This window comes from Caloenas nicobarica, chromosome 1 (genome assembly GCF_036013445.1).
Source record: "Caloenas nicobarica isolate bCalNic1 chromosome 1, bCalNic1.hap1, whole genome shotgun sequence".
NCBI classification, from domain to species: Eukaryota; Metazoa; Chordata; class Aves; order Columbiformes; family Columbidae; genus Caloenas; species Caloenas nicobarica.
Genome location: NC_088245.1, coordinates 66,274,706 through 66,292,550, shown reverse-complemented (window position 1 = coordinate 66,292,550; position 17,845 = coordinate 66,274,706). Strand labels below are relative to the sequence as shown.

The window sequence follows — 17,845 nt, the reverse complement described above, 5'->3', positions numbered from 1 at the left end:
TGCTAATAGCAATCAAATGCTTATGAAAAGAAGTCAAGATTGAAAAAAAATGCCTGAGTTGCATCAAGCAACATAAACATTTTCCTTACCTAGAGTCTAAACATATATTCCTCTCCCAGTTACTAAGCAATGTAAGAGTGAAACGTGGCTGGTGTGCTACCCTTGTGGGATTCTCATACCAGTTCCTCTCTTCTGTGGTTTTCAATTTTTCTTATATGCAGGTCCCTAAATATTTTTAGGTAGTAGCTGGGGTCCTCAAGAGAACTGATATGGTAATAGGAGGTCTGCTACCCTTAGTTGCTGGAGAAGAGGAGACTGAAGGGAGACCTCATGGCGGCTACAGCATCCTCACAAGGGGAGGAGGAGGGGCAGGCGCTGATCTCTTCTCTCTGGTGACCAAGGACAGAACCCAAGGGAATGGCAGGAAGATGTGCCAGGGGAGGCTTAGGTTGGACATTAGGAAAAGGTTCTTCCCTCAGAGGGTGGTGGAGCACTGGAACAGGCTCCCCAGGGAGGTGTCACGGCCCCAAGCCTGACAGTGTTCAAGCAGAGACTGGACAAGCCCTCAGACACATGGTGTGAACTGTGGGGTTGTCCTTTGCAGGGACAGGAGTTGGACTCGATGATCCTTGTGGGCCCCTTCCAACTCAGGACATTTTATGCTTTCCTGGCATTCCTCAGAAGTAATCTGCAGACCTACAGAATGAATTGTTTGGATCACAAATAGCAGATTTTGTTTAAAGAACAAATATTTTCTCTCCTCCTCTCTTTATGTATAATAAATCTCCTTTTTATACATAACAATAAGTACATACATATAAAAGATTGCTCTCTAAGAAAGAATAGCTCTGTTTGTCTTCAGATAGGAGGGCAACATGGGAACATATACGGGAACTACGGAAGTGAAAACATTTCTGAGATGCTGTTTGTCCTGTGGTTTTTTTGCAAAGGGTATTAAGGTAAAAAAGGAAATATGTGGACTTGGATAAAACCTTTTAGATTCTCATCAGCTCTTTTCCTGCTTCCAGCAGACAGGAAGCCAAGTCAAACATTACAGCTCATGTCTCTTCCCCTCCTGCATGACAGCTCTGCAGCAGCTTATGTGGGTACTCCTGCATTTCACCCTAACACGATATTTATTGCTTACATTTAGAAATGGCAAAGGAGACCTGGAAACCTTTACATACAGCCACAAACTGTTTATTATTAAAAATAAAAATAAAGTTTCCTACAGAAGCCAGAGAACAACAATGGGTTACACGAGAGAATGTGATTCTGACTTTATTAGGACAACTGCCTCGGAGGACTCAATACAAATGAAGCTGTTTTTCTAACCAGCTGATACTGATGCCACATCCATATCAGTATCGCTCACTAAGCAGGATGGAACTAATGGCTTTCCTTATTTTTAATCTTAACTTCACTGTAATGAAGCTGGAAATGTGCTCCAGGCTTGCATCTCAGCGTAACCACTGCACCATCGGAGAGGTCTAAGACATCATGCTTTAAGCCTGTGCCTCCTGTTCTGTTCTCAAGAAGAATGTTATAGAACTCCAACAAATAACCTCTTACGATGATGGAGTAATTTCAGTGTATCTGTGTAATAAAGATACAATAAAATACCTACTGTCTAAAGTCATATGCCTCATTAATCAGCACAGCGTTGCAAGCTGAATACTATTTTGTGTTGTTTCCCCCACCTCTTGCACCCCATTCTACCGCCTAAACACTCACTTTACACCAGTGCTTCTGATGACTGATAGATACTTCCTAAGAAAAAGTAGTAGAAGTCATATGACCTAAATTCAGTGAAGTGGCAATTAAAGTCTGTTAGTCCACAGTCCATTACTGATACATCCTCATGTAAGGACAACATAGGTTCCATTTCTTATTCTTGTTTATATTGTACTCTTTCACCAAAAGAGTGAAGCAACACTGGGTCTGCATTGCTCAGAGAGATCCCAAAGTTAAAGTCCAACCTACTTTCATTCTAGGAACTTACTGCTTCGTGTTCAAGGTTTGCCAAGCCAGGAGACAAACCTGCAAAAGCAGGTCATTTTACGCAACACAACTTGAGCAGCACGTTAACATGGTAGTTCTGCCAACATCCCATTTCATGCAGGCTGTGAAGTCAGTTATGCCCACAGGTCAAAAACGGAGGCTTCAGTCACCGCTATTAGTCACTTCCCAGAACTCTGCACTCTTGATGTAAACACCCAAAGCCCTTGGAACCCACGAGCAACACGTCGCAGCACATGGAAATTACAGGAGGCAAAGCAAGGGCAGGCAAGAATTATTTGCCAGGTTTCCAGGGTATTTGTGTGCCTTGTTGGCTATTCTGCAAGTCTGCAGTATCCTGCATGTTTTGTCTCGAGGCAGCTGATTGCTGACTCAGAAGCTCTGTAAATTCCTTGGCTGAAGCGTTGGAAGAGAAAGACAAAGCCCGTGGAAAAACGCATGCAAGAACAGTGTTCATGTTGCTATTTACAACAATAGCATGAGGTTGTTACTGACTCATGCCTGCAAGTACGCTCAGGATCTCCAGTGCTTGCCCGGGACAAAAGAAACCAACGAATAATTCCAGGTGGTGGTTCCTTTCCACAGCCACCACAGATGCAGGAGTATGAATATTTTACCCCATGCACATATAAGAAAGAAAGTCCAGTGCCCTACTTCTGTCAAGTGCAAGAGATAGGAAGAGATTTTGCAAATGATACACAGACTGAATTTGGCTGTACAAATTCAAGTTCCTGCAGAAAGTGTTACAAATGCATGGCTCCTATATCCCAGGTAAATAAACATCTGTTATAGGAATCATCTCCACTACATTTTCCACCCTGTTTTTGTTAAAAGTGCTCATTCAACTAATGACTTAAGCCTGGAAAAAAAAAATATTATGGGAATATATTTTCCAGCATTCTTCTCCATTTTTTTCAGGTGGAAACTATTGACTTGATTCCATCTAAATTCGCAGATTTTTCTGTCTAATTTAAAACAGCATTTTGAATGAATAAAACATTTGCCACAGTAACTACCCAGCTCCGCTTCAGAATGCTGAGTTTCTCTGAGCACAGTGTAAATGTCATATTCTGGTTATTTCCCAGTCAGCCAAACACCACAGATGCATCATTGACAGTCAAATCTCTGAGAAGTCAGAGATCAACTAAATGCAGTACCATATGGAATCTGAAAGCAAGTTGGTCCATCAATCACAAAAATACTGATAGCTCAAATAGCCCCAGTTTCCATTGATTCCATCCCTTCCCTAAAATTTCCAGTTTCGCAGCAACATTCCCTGTGCCCTCGTCTCCCTTTCATGGCCCCTCAGCTTCTGCCTAAGCGAGACTTGGTAACATGCTCTGGAAACTCTGAGATTACTGCAGCACTAAGGCAGCCAGTACACACTTGCAAGTTGGCTAGCAAAAGCCTAAGCACAGATTACTTTTAAGCTTATGCTGCAGACAGTGGGGAGGCCTATTTTTGTCTCTCTCCACCCAGGCTCTAGTTTTCTTGTAGGAAATCAATTACCTTTGAGATTTTGATTCCCCTTCAAATCTGGATGAAATTGCTGAAAAGTTATTAAGGATGAACTGAAAAGCAGATGGACAAACGGCTCAGGCCCGTAAACCTCTCTTCTTTAGGAAACCACACTAAAAAAAGTCTTTATTCCAACAAATGAAAAAGCTCTTTTTTCATTTCCAGCATCTGATTTATTTTAATTTTAGCTAAAACTAAAGAAATGGACCTTGCTACAATATGTTCATGACCTTCTAAGTGATCACTGGTATCAAAAACTCCAGCTTTAGGTCAGCAGTAAGACTGTGGAACAGATGGCAAAAAAGAGGACAATTTTGACAAGAAAAGCTAATGCAAAAACTGGCAATTATTTTAGCTCCATATTATGCAGACAAAGAATGGGAAAGCTGGAGGACAAAGGCGTGGTTGCCATTGTTTGCAGCTTCCCTTTTATACTAGATGGGAAAAAGGAATGCCAGAATTGTCCACAGTATGTTTTAAGATGGTATTTAGATCTGCAGCCATTCATAATATTCAACACGCAACAAAATATGCTGGCAAAAAGATGTTTGTGTTTTAATACACTTATCAAACCTGATTTGGTGAGCTTCTGTCCACCATACAGAAGTGAGTCTTTCGGGTCTTGAAAGACTCTCAAAAGACCTCTTTCCTGTCTACCCTCCTTCCCATCCTAGGACAAAAGTGGAAGAAAGAGAGACCAAATATGAACTTGGTTGCAAATACAAGAACCCATTCTTAGGGAGGAGATCAAAGCACATACACACACAGTGCATATAATTCTCACATAAATAAAAACTCAATCCAGTAATGATTTGAAATGCAAATTATATCCAAGAACATGGAAACATACAACTACAGAAGCAGTTACAGATGATATTTTGGTTCCCAAATTCATATCAAGGTACTGAAGAAAAATGAGTACATTGTTTATTACTAAACATTTCTTAAGTGCTACAACATGAGTAATGAAAACATTAGACCTACAAAATAAAAACTTTTATTAATATTAATTCAACAAACACACAATTCTGCTGCTCTGTCATACACAACTCTTTGATCACAGTAGAGTCCCTACACTGAATGAACATCAACACAGAGACCAAGAAACAGAGCATTTCTCTTATTTGGAAGGAAAAAAGGAAATTATACTCAGGAATAGGTAGCTGCCCCCTTGTAAAATGAAAAGGGAATAGCAGACCATCTGGATAGCTGTCATATTGTAAGACAAGCTTCAACAAGAACTACTAGCGTAAATGCCTGACACAGCCATTTACTAGGGAGATCCCTAAATCTTCACATTGGGCAACCAGTAACCAATTCAGTGATCCCTTCTCGCCTAGCACAAACTCACTAGCTGCGTGTTTGGGAAGCTGGGGACATTCTTTACATCTTGGATCTGTCATCGTGCTGTAAAGAACCACACTGTACCCTACATGTACAGCAAAACACAATCTACTCCTCAAAGAAGTAAAAGTGCTTTTATTCCAATGGTAAAAAGTCCTATATCCTACTAGAATCGCAACTCTCACAACAAACTTTTTGGAGCATGGCCATTAACGCAGCAAGTCGCATGAGTAACACTTCCCTTTACGGGCCTCCCAAAACCCAATGAGATACGACAGCAAAGGCTCCATTTGTTATCTGGGTAGTGAAACCCATGCATCTCCCACAAATCCTCCTGAGAAAACACAAGTCCTCAAAACACAAATTCGGGTGTTTCAATATAGAAAGTCCTTAGTCTATAAACATACCTCGTAAAGACCATACCCCACACCTGTACACAGTCAGACCATGGGTATTTTCTGATGAGCAACACACATCCCATCTCTAAGGTAAGTGTACAATCACTTCATGCAGGTGACGGTGATTTCACTTCCAGGCTGAAGCACACGGAGGCTTCTGACTCTACCACTTAACAGGGCAAGAAGATAGAACATGGAGCAACGCTTTCAGAAAACTTTCTTTTTAGTACTTCAAATGGGGATAAAACAAGTCAGTCACCTTTGCACAGCAAGACATACCAGCTTTTGACATCATACAGGACACGGTTAGATTAATCTTTCTGAGACTACATGCTATGCCACAAGAAAAGGATGTTTTCAGAAAGGCTTTACCGAACATTGGAGAGCAAGAGTGTTGTTCTGACCCAATTAGAAATTTTGAGCAGAACGAACACTGGAAGCTACAAACACACAATAATGACCTCTGCAGCCCAGTGAGCCAAGCCCTCTGAGGCCTTCAGGTTCTGCCAGCATACTTATCACCCCAAGCCATTAAGCCATTCAACAAAACAGTGAGAAAACAAATTGCAAAAAGGGCATATGTCAAACTGGGACATATAAACGAGGGTGTCATGTGTTAGACACGTGAAGTAATTCTGCTTGGTGCTGGGAAGATTTCAAATGCAATACAGCATCCAGTTTTTGGCGCTGCACTTTGAAACATGTTGTCTAGCCACAGAAAAATGAAAATAGTGCCAGGTCCAGAAAACATGACCTACAAGGAATGGCTGAAGAAATCAGGGTTGTTTGGTGAGTAGATGTATTAATTCTTCAAATATATTCAAAATTGCTGCAGAGAGGAAGGAAACAAACTGTTTCCTTATTTATATTAAGGGGAAAAAAAAAAAAGAAGGAAAAAGGTGAAATCTCCTAAAAGAACATAATGAAACTCACATGAACACATTTTTTAAAATTTATGTAAGTGAAGCCTTTTACCTGTAAGAACCTGCTGCCAAAATACAGACTGCAACTATCACAAAAGTTAATGCAGGGAAGATAACCAACAGGGACAAAGAGACAGATACAATCACATGATCAGCAAGTGACAAAAGGGAAAAAATTACCATTCTTTAAAGAGCCCATAAGACAGTTCATGATACCTGAAAAGTGAATAGGTCTAGCATCTAATGTAGCATGTGCTTGCCTTCTATTATATGCACTTTTCTCCACTTACATACTTCAGTTCTCCCTTTTATTACCTAATTCTGTCTTACACAGGTCAAAGATTACTTGGTCACATAGAATCATGGGGTTCAAACTAGGCTTAACTTACCAAAGCCACCTTCATATGGATCATGCAGAGAAACATCTTAACACCTCAGAAGCAAACTCAAAGAGTGGTCATCCATGCCAGCATTTATTCTAATCAAGGCAGATGGCTGCCTGGACTTGTAACTCCAATACCAGACTCTCACAAAACAAAGAACCAATATTCCAGTTACAGACATTAAAAATGTACATGAGGAAGCAAGTTTTATTTGTGCTGCTTCCAACTCTCAGCTTTTATGGGTGTGGAAAAGAGGCAGGCACTTCATCGAAGGGAGTTAGAAAACAGGATTAAAAGACTCATAATTCCACCCTCCACACACACTCAACTAGCTAAGGTATCACAAACTGAGCACACTGCACAGAGCAGTTAAAATAGATTATTTAATGGATGTATATCCTGTTTCTGTGGAGAATATGGAATGCAGAGAGACTTAAAACTCTTAGATTTCTTTTTTTCTAACACAGATCTTGCAAGACTCTTCTGGGAGCCAAGAAACTAAGTAAACAGACATTTGAATAAAAGAGCCATAAAGATTTCTCCAACCCACAAACCACTTCATTTAGAGACTGTTGAACTTTAAAAACAAAACAAACCCCAGGCTTTATTCTAGGAAAAATCCAGGAAGGGCTGGGATCATGCTACAACCTCAGCCTTTATAATTGCCAGGTAAAATATACATGCAGAGCTCAAAATACACCTAAGAAATTGGACCTTAAACCCAGACCTCCAGAACTGCCACCTCCTTACCCTTAACCAGAAAAGTTCGACCAGGAACAGCAGCAGTCCGAGGATTTGTCTGGAGACAATGACCAGCACCTCAGTCACTACCTGCCACATACCTTCACTTGTCACTGTTAATATATCTGGCACTCTATTTCCCATCTATCATATACCCCAATCTGCTACTGCCCCCAACCCACGCATGGCCAACGGACCCAAGCTCCACTAGCAGGCCAACTCCCTCAAGGTTCACTGCTGCCAAAGAAAATCCCAGAGTGTTTATAACCACTGATGGGTGTACCCTACCCAGGTAGCTCAAATCACTATGACTAGCCTTCCTTTCTCCTTAAAAATTGTGCATGAAAATGTGTGCTGTATAGTCTCTCTAAATATCTAAAACCAAAAATGGCAATGGCAAGGAACTCAATCTAGGGTAGATGCAGCAGGCTGCTTCTTGATGCTCCTCAGACCACCACAGGCCTGTACTGTCCTCCCACATTAGTCACTAGATTAGACCATAATATACAATTAAGCAATTTCATTTCATTTTGCTAAGGCAGAGAATTACACCCCTCAGTAAGAGCACTACTGACTGAACAGAGTTTGAATAGATAAAGCAGGATTTGAAGGGAATGAGACAGAGACCAGTTTCCATCATGTTTTGAATTTTCTTTTTTTTGGAATGACTGGTAGATTCAACATGGAGCAACATCTCCTTTTCATGGTAGAACTTATTTGTCTAGACTCTTAGGGCGTGTGCCTTCTATATAACAGAAACGATACTGAACATGTTCAATGGACACAGTGCTAAATCCCAATTCATTAGATAACACGAAGAAGACACACACACAATAGTCTTACAACTTCTATTTCATAAATTAGATCATTTAATTGAGGTCTCTTCCACAGGTCCCACAAACCTCCTCTACAGCCTGACCCAGGCTGAATTCCTGTAGCCGTTTTTATTCTCAGAGGGGAAAAAAAAAAAAAAATCTCTATCCTAGCCCAAAGCACTCTCTTACTTAAATCTTGGAGTTCTTAATCTGCCAGTATCTTAAACTTAGTTTAGTATTAACCATTGACAAACCTTCCCTCTTCTAAAGATAAGAATACCCACCCTTTGACTCTGGTGTACTCCACAATATTCGGTAAAAATAATAATTTTAAAAAGCAAAGCAAAATCCAACCCTTAACAACTAAGAAACTTTACTGTGAGACTGTCCAATGACAGCTAATCAAAATGAGCAGCTTAACGAAAATTCATCTCTATTACACAATCCTGTGTGTCTAATGCTTCCCATCGTTCATTTTCCTCACAGGTACACGGAAAGCTTTTACCAGGAGTCAGGAATATATTGTAAGCAAATAACCTGTTTAACATTTTGGCTAAACTATGCCAAACAGGTAGAATAAAAAGTTATGTTTTCTCATGCTATAAAACATACCACAATCTTGAAAAATAATGTAGATTCTAAGTAGAATATTGCAAACACAGAACTTGTAACAGCAAACTTTCAACTCTGGACATAAATTCATACCATTTGCACATACTGTTACATAGCTTAAAAATAGTAACCAGGCAGTATGTTCCCCACTTGGCTGGACATTTGACTCCCAGCAAATGCTGAAACAGTTTCAATCAGCCAGACAGCGATTCCCCTCCAGCAGCCTCTCTCAGCAAAGACCATGCCAAGCTCACTGCCTTGAGCAAATGAAAATGTTAGGAAATCAGTTACAGAGGAAAGAGGTGGAGGTGGTTCTGTGATTTACACTCCTCTCCCTGAGGCTTTGGCAAGCAGTTTCTGAAATAAGATGGCAGTCATCACTTCCAGAGGCAGACATCACCAGTCTGCTCAAATACAGCTGCACTGGTGGGGGCATGAAAAGACTTGGTACGAATTAGTCAGAGATTTAATCCAATCTAAGTGTAAGGATGCCATTCAGCAGAATTTGTTCCTAGTAGAGAGCACACATAAAAGCTTCTCTCTTTGCCTGTCATCCTCAAGGACATTTCTGTCTAGCCTTTTTAATTCCATCCTCCTTTGGATACAGGCCACTCCTCTGCGAGGGTATCTGGAGGTCTGAGGCAGACACCCTTAGCTGAACCGCCTAGCTATCTGTCAGAGAAAGTTGCTCTATGAGCGGACATAAGCACCCCCTTCACTTAATGCAGGTCTGAGAGCCCCCATCAAAGGGCCTACAACCACCTTTTGTGCAATACCTCTACACACACCTCTTTAATAACCCAAGGTTAAAGGTCTCAGTGGTCATAGGGAACTATTGCACTGTGAAACAACGTGAAACATCCAGCGTGGTTTGACAGCAACGATGCACTGCTTTGCCACTATGCTGCTTGCAGGCTGGAATTTGTCTTGTAGGATACTCCAGGACTTCTACTGGCAGATGACTCAGTTCCAGACCCTGGGCTCAAACTGAGTAAGTTCCATAATCCCTTATTTCATAACACCATCCTCCATCTGGTATTTGAGCACTAGCCAGACCAATGCAGCAAGAAGTGGCACAAGAGAAATTAAGAAATACTTCCTTCGGCTTCATTCAGCTGGTTCTTTCAGGCTCAGTCAGCATGGACTGGTAGCACTGCATGGCTCTGTAAGCTAGGGATGACCAGCAGTGATGCCAGAACCTCAGCATGACAATAGCTGCCTTCCTGGAAATCTATATGGTGCTCCTGCACAGCAGACCACAGCATTAACTGTAAGTTCTTCTCCAGAGAAAACAACCAGGGGCCTTCAACATCTGCAAACCACTCTCCCTCCAGCTGCCCACTAGTATTAAACAATTATTCCTATATTTACCATTAGTTTATCCTAACAGATGCATATGCTGCTATTAAGAAGGCTTGTTTTTCTCCAATTTGAAGACTGAGAAATGTAAAGCATTTGTTCCTGATTACACTGGAGGCCACCAATAGAACCTACATGCCTACTCTCTCCACTCCCCTGTCCTTCACCATACATACACCCCAGAAATTACCGCAGCAGCCTTTTCTCCGTGGACACAAGAGATGTGGCTAACTGTAATGAAACATTTCCCATTCCATTGGGTAGACTAGAAAACTCTTCGACATTTGGAACTTCAAATACCTGGAGTACCCACAACGGAAAATAAATATTTGCTTTTAACCTCTCATTTCTAGAACATCCTTAATTTTCTAGTAATTCTGAAAGTGATATGGCTTATTATTTCCCTTCCCTGGCTGACACCACTGGCTGGGCATACACCTTCTAGGGTAACTACTGAATTATGTTCTATATCTATGGGATATAACCAGAGAAGGCTCATTTGGAAGATCAAAATGCAGATAGACAGATCTGAAGCTGACAGAAATTAGCAATTTCCTGAACCATAGCATGCTATGGCAACTGAGGCTAGTTAAGACTTTTTGTCCCATCCCTGTAATCACCTCAGAAGTTTCTTCCTGAACCCAGTTGGTTTTACGATCAATAAGGAGGAGGACTGTATTGTTGGGTTTGGGGTGGGTATATAATCTTACGAAGGACTAGAGCTGTATAGTGCATTTGGCCAGATGAGTTCTCACAAGAGTTTGGCATAATAGGGTATGTTCTGCAGGGTACAACCCCTCTCCTGACAATTCTGGGGTTGCTTTGGCCTCTTCCGCAACAACAACTCAGTTCTAGTATACATTTCAATGTACTCACTGATCACAGGGGATCACTATTTCTCCTTTCTTGGTCATTTCCAAGTGAAAGGACGCCAGACTCTCTCATTCTTGCTTTTACGCTATTGAATTTAATTTCATTTGTATCCCATAAATCCTAGTTCTTTCTACAGAAAGTAGCTAAGTCTCAAAGAAGTAGCATAACGCCCCTCATCCTTAAAGAACAGTAACAGTAACCTTTTCCCCTAAAACTAATTCCTTCCTGTTTTAAACACAATTTAGTACTTTCTCTTCCCAAGGAAGATGCTCTGAAGTGCAGCACTCATCCGAAATCCAAGCCTCACTCATTTTCCCAACTGAAAAGCATCAGCTGTAAGTAGCCTTTCACGTATATGTGATGCAAGCATGATGCATTTAGTAGACTATATGATGCCCCACATAGAGCTTTCAATGCTTCACAGCACATTCATTAGCAAAGAAGTGTCTTGTGTTCACATATAGGTGAGCTTCTTGTGGGTAGAGTCCTCAGAATATTTTGCTTCCTAGCAAAGAAAGAAAAGTATCACAACATCGGAAACTGACCTCAAACACTAGAGGAACAGAACTAGGATGAAACGGAGTGCCAGAGGTTATGAGAAATCCATCTGATCGAATTGTGAAAGAAAAAAAATTATGTTTAGACACAGCAGTCTCTCCAGAAAAGAGGTGCAATATTAATGTCACTGGTCAGGAGACTAATAAAGCTTCACGTGGAAGTATACACAGTCCTGCCTCCTATGGGTAGTTAGGCTAGTCAAAGTAAAAAACAACTTGTGATCAGCTCTTCCAGTCTTCCCTACTTCTTGACCCACTTCTAACAACATAATAAATAGCACAGAACAGCTCTGATAGTGGCATAAAAACGTGTGTTAGCTTTTAGACTGCAACTCGGTGTTTGAAACCAGAGAAAAGGGGTTCTAGAGCACTCTCCCGTGAGAAAAGCCAAGACAATTAAGCCTTAGTTTATTAATGGCAAACAGTTTTCTGAGACTGAAAAGGAACAGACCACGTCCTAGGATTTGCCTCCAAAATAGTCCAACGCTTTGATGTTACTGTACATATGTGGACAGGACAATATATGCACAATTAATACGCCAAGCCAGAATCAAGTGATCTTAACCATGACCGCAAATATGCATGCATAGCAAAAGAGCTTTATTGAAGGTTCATAATGCTGTGCAAAATTATCAGCTTTCAAGGCCTTTAGCTGCATAAAAATGCATTTTCTGCCAGAGTAGCTGATATTGTAGCCATTTCTGTAACCGCCTGTCATCTTATTGATGTTTTGCGGGGTGGGAAGAAGTGCGAGGGAGGTGACCCTAGTCATTTGAAATGCCATTTCCTTGCCAGAACAGATGAAGTTTTGCTTCTTCCTCTACCTCAAAGAATTACAGCCTTGAAAGCTGAAGGCAGCAATAGACTTCCACAATTCAGACTTCCAGAATTTTGCCTATGTGTGTAGGGCTAAAAAAAAAATAGTGCTGTTAATAGAGTGTTTGTTTGGAAATACAGGAAGCAGGTTCATACAAATTCAATACAATTATGCTTTTGGTGCAGGGTGCAGAAGCAGCATACTAAAAACTGCTGGTACACTCTTGCATGTTGTTTCCTTTGGAAAATAAAATGTGAATGTTGTTTTCCCCCTAAGGCTATTGAAATAAATCCTTCAAGCAATTTATGCCACATCTGTGTCCCCCACAGCTAATAAAGGAATGCAAGATGACTACAGGCTATATAGGTATAATCAGTACACCAAATTACATCAGGGAATTCAAGGGATAAGTACTGTTCTAGTGCTCTGAGCATGTAGCATATTGCCCAGGAGTCCGTTATCCCAAAACAAGAAAAACTACTTCATTTGTCTTTGAATTGCTCTTTAAAATGCCTAAAATATACCAACGTAGTAGTTGATTGAGGACTGCTCTAACCTCACCTTGAATGAGCTTGGTTTTCCCTTTTCTGTATATGCCATGTAACGGTGACTTCATATCCACTAGTCTCCTGGCTAACCTCTCTGATCTGACAGTAATACAGATATTAAGCAGATCAGGAGGGTCTCAACTTTAACAGAAAGATTAGTGTTTATACATGCATATTACTTCAGTTCAGAGTTGTTGGCACATTTATAAACAGCCATAGGTTATGTGCCAATATCTTCGAGAAACAGAGAACAAAACAGTAACAAGTTTACAGTATCTATCTGAAAGAAATTTGAAGCTATGTCTTCGACAAGCATAACACAGTATTGTTCACTGGATACATGAGGTGGACCCTTCTGTAGTTTTGTGCTGGTTTTGCTAGGATTGAGTTAATTTTCTTCATAGTAGTTAGAATCTTTTCTTTTTAGTAGTTAGCAGTGTCTTTTGTTTTGGATTTTGTATGAGAATAATGTAATAACACACTGAACTTCCCATGGGAAAGAGTTAATCTTCCCTGGAACAAAGTTAATTTTTTCTTTCCATGCTGGCCAATGAGATATTCCCTACCATTAGTGTCATGTTCCATATATAGCTGGAGCCAGCTTTTCTGGCTCATTAGAGGCCTTTTGCCTTTTGCTCTCTTTCCAGGATGGGCTGTTCGAGACCAGGGGGCTTTCCTCTCTGGGACTGGCTGTTTGGCACAATTGTGGTTCAAGTGCAAACTGCTGTTTGGATGTCTAGTCTTCCAGTATCAGCTGTACAGAACTGGTGTTTGTAAGCATTGCCTTGTACATCACTTACTTTATATATATATATAAAAAATAGTTATTAGTTGTAATATTAGAGTATATATATATAATAATTTTATCTTATTTTGCTGTCTTATTAAACTGTTCTTAACTCATGAGTTTCTCCCTTCCTTTTTGATTCTCTTCTCCATCTCGCTTGTGGGCAGTGGGGGAGGGAGAGTGAGCAGCTGCGTGGTCCTAGTTGCTGGCTGGGATTAAACCACAACAAGTTTGGATTGCTGCCTGTTCAAGTGCTTCTGAGTGTCCCTCTGCCCATTATGCTTGCTACCTTTGAAGAAAACAGGCTGCCAGTTTGGACCCCCCTTGGAGGGTCTCAGAGCTCACCTCTGTATAGACTGCAGGGTGTAACCCTAAGGTTACTCAACACCTAGCTACTTCAGTAGCTCACAAAACACACTGGAGACAACACTAGTGGTGTCCACACATTTCTCCATGTACTTAACATAGCATTGCTGCCTCTGTGTGTCCATATCTAAGCAGACTTCCACGTAGCTCCACTCTAGAGGACTAGGCAGTTCACTTCTAGCACTTTTAGCAGATTTGTTATACCACATGTTACATTAACACCAGCTTATATAAGTAAATTGGTAGCAAGGTAAAGCCTAATCAAAACAGCAACAAGATGGGTACCTTGATATTAAATGCTGTTTTCCCTGGAAGAATTTAAAGCAGTGTAGGTAACCTGGGAGAGAAATTGACAACACTACAACAGCTACTTGCAACAAAGCAGATGTGGATGCAAAACATCTGCAAACAAACTCAATCCATTATCTAAGGCAGGTTTGGTTTTCACCTAACAACTAAACATCACACACCGGCCTGTGCCCACAGCCATTTCAATCCTACCTCAGGTCAGCTCAACAAGTTTTGGGTGTGCTCTCCACAGATGTACCACACTTCAAGGACAAATGATCACATGAAGTGAACAAGATCAGCTTTCCTTTCACAGAAAAGCAAAGATGCTTTCTGTCTGGAGTGTCCAGGCAGGATGGTTCATTCTCTTAGCAGTCTTTTGTACAGACAGCATTTAGCATAAAGAAACCTGCAGCATGTTCCTCTTTTGGTTTCCTCCACTAAACACAAGAAATTAAAATCCAGTAATGGAAAACCAACACGTGCATGAAAAGAAAACCTACTCTGTTCCAATTAGGCTACACTCAACAACATGAGGCAGTACTAGAGCTGACCCTGACAGTATTAGACTGGAGGCCTGCCATGCCACTAACTTTCCTCTGATCAGTACATTTGACTGCCGAAGTAGTAAGATCATTTCTAGGGGTAGGCACCCATGTTTCCTTTTCTCTTCTTGGTTAGAGAAGTTGATTCGGCTGTTGATTAGAGATGTGTACCGATCTACCCTGTGGGTCAAATTTAGAAATCATGAGTCACAGAACCACAGAATAATTAAGGTTGGAAAGGACCTCTGGAGACTGCATAGTCTGATCCCACTGCTCAAAGCAGAGTCAGCGAGAACAGGTTACTCAGGACTGTGCCCAGTCGGGTTTTTACTATCTCCAAGGATGAAGTCACGAGGGATGCTTTAAACCTAACATAATATGCCTTGCAGCAGACAGACCTGCATATTTAACCTCCAGGCAGATTAATTTTTACATAACCAAGCAATACAAGAGAGGATAGGTGCTCATGTCCCAGAACACATCACCCTAAAAGGTAAAGTCAAGAGAGCCAAAAACAGCAAGTCACTTTTTCCTCTATATTCATTAAACTCATAAGGTCCTCAGATTTCCATCTTACCCTGAAACAAAATGAAGTGTTTATTCCCAGACCTCATGTAACATTAAACAAAAGAAAGCTTAATCCATGAAGATAACACATGAAACTACACTCTAGCAGAAGGGATTGTAACTGTGAATCCCATTTCACATTCTACTTTCTAAAAAGAGGCAACACCTAGCCCAAGGGTTCAGCTAAACTGCCTCTTCTCTCCTTGAAAACAGTTCTTACTGGTCAAGCTTGGTGACATCTGAATTTGCAGTAAACAATGTCTGGAAGAATCAGAAGAATAACATTGAAGGGGACCTCAATAAATGATTATCATGTTGCTACAGACATTGACACAGAATACCCAAGTTTCCTATGAGCTGCAGCGTGAAAGACATACCTAATGACATCAAAAAGGATATTCTCACATTAAGAGAAAAAAAAAAAGCCTATGCTATATTTTCCAAGGGTAGAGTGTCATTCCTGGCAGTGGGGCCACAGGGAACAGCTATTCAGCTGGCAACTGAACCACAAGGTTTTAAATAGACAGTTTAAAGCCAGAGATTATTCTCTTATCCTTTGCTGTCAGTGTTATAAGGTTGTGATGAAAGGTAATACTAATGAACAGAGAGGAAGCAAAAATGTTCCACTTTAAAATTAAATTATCTACCTTTGCCTTTACAAAACCACATTTTGGATGACAATATGATTTAAAACACTGGATATCTGCAGAATACAGTCAGAGACCCATGCTTCAGTTTTAGTGCACTCGAGGCTTTAGTTCTTGCAGGTTGTCATTTAATTTTGACATATGAAGAACTCTCTCATTAAAATAAGGTTCACCTCTGGGATGAGAAGTTATTTCTAGTGTCTGTTCACGGCAGCTACTTACAAGTACTTGGGGGAAAATAGTGATTTTGCTAGGGAAAAAAGGTCATTTATAGGGGAAGACAGGTTAAGAAACCAGCAGAGTAGGCTGACCCTACAATCAGCTGATTTAGAAAAAAGTCTTGTTTAGTGGAAATCTATTACACACAAACACACACATTGGACTGGAGAACCTCTAATGAGTCAGGCCTCTCATGCACAGGGTCCTTCTTCCTTTCTTCATCCCCTAATAGGAGGGTCTGGCAACAGGATTTGAGAAGATTATCAGGTCAAAGCTGGAAGTATATTCCAGTCAGCAGTCTAAAAGTGAAGTTAATCACCTCAGCACCTTCAAAGGGGTAAGACCTGGGAAAAACTGAGACGGCTTCCATTAACTGGCTTGAAACTAATCGCAAGCCATATAAATGCCAAGTCTGACCCTACAGGTAAACAAGTCCTGGGAAACGGTTATTTGCAGCAACAGATGCTGCAATACATAACCTACTTCTTTACACTGTTCCACAGATCATTTCAGCAGTCTCCTCACAACACTGAAAGTCCTCCATTGAGAGGTGTATATTGAAGAGAATTCTGCTTAAGATAAATGAATAACAATTTGTGTATGCGTGTATTTAGAAAACAGCTATCTCCACTCATACCCTCTGGCAACCAGGAAAAGCAGCACTGAGCCTTTTAAGGGGAAAAAAACCAACTTGGCTTAGTCTAGACGTGAATACCACAAGCACTGAAAAAAAGGAAACCTTTTTGAATGTCATCAGTGCACAGGACCAGTGTGTCCCCGCTCCCAGCATGCAGCCCAGGTAGGGGGGGCTAAGCTAAATCCAGCTGCCACATTACCATACACTGTCACTGTGCAGACTTGTTCGTAAGCTTATGAATTTATGCAGAAATTTGGAAAAAATATCCCAAGCTACAATTTTTTAGCCAAAACTTGTGTTATGGCACAACAATTCAAGTCTTCAGGCTAAAGCAGTCAACTGTTACTTGCAGAAGTGTTCACTGAGTTTCTTCTGTACTTGATACACGTATAACCATCCCTCCCTTCGCAGAAAAATGAAAGTCAGTCCTACTACAGGGACTCAATTTTTAAAAACAAGCTTGTTCTCATTTAAAGACAGAAATCTGCACATCTACAATTCTGAAATTAACAAATATTCCAGATTTTATGTTAAGTTTCTTCTTTAGTGACCTGGCTCCTGAAGAAATAAATAAAGAGCACATCTCAAAGAGACATAACAGGGCTCTGCAAATTAATAAACATGTTCCTGCTCATACAATACTTAAAATTCATCCTGGCACAACTCTTCAAGGCCCATTTTGACCATTGGTCTTTAAATGTGGCATTAAGACTTTTGAAGGAGTAGGAATACCTCATTTCGAGACTTGCTTTCTTACCACTGCTAAATTAAAATCTAATTAATTCAATTCTTCTTTGTGCCCTCCAATTCACTGTCTAACAAACAAAAAGGAATGCAGATTTATTTAGACTTTATTAAAAACACTAAAAACTTCATCCAAAT

At 40.6% G+C, this 17,845-nt stretch overlaps 1 protein-coding gene across 14 annotated transcripts in view; it reads right to left on the bottom strand.

Annotated features, from left to right (window-relative positions):
• The window catches only part of MICAL3 (microtubule associated monooxygenase, calponin and LIM domain containing 3), a 163,761-nt gene that overhangs the window by 111,439 nt on the left and 34,477 nt on the right, over nt 1-17,845 (bottom strand). The window lies entirely within an intron of this gene.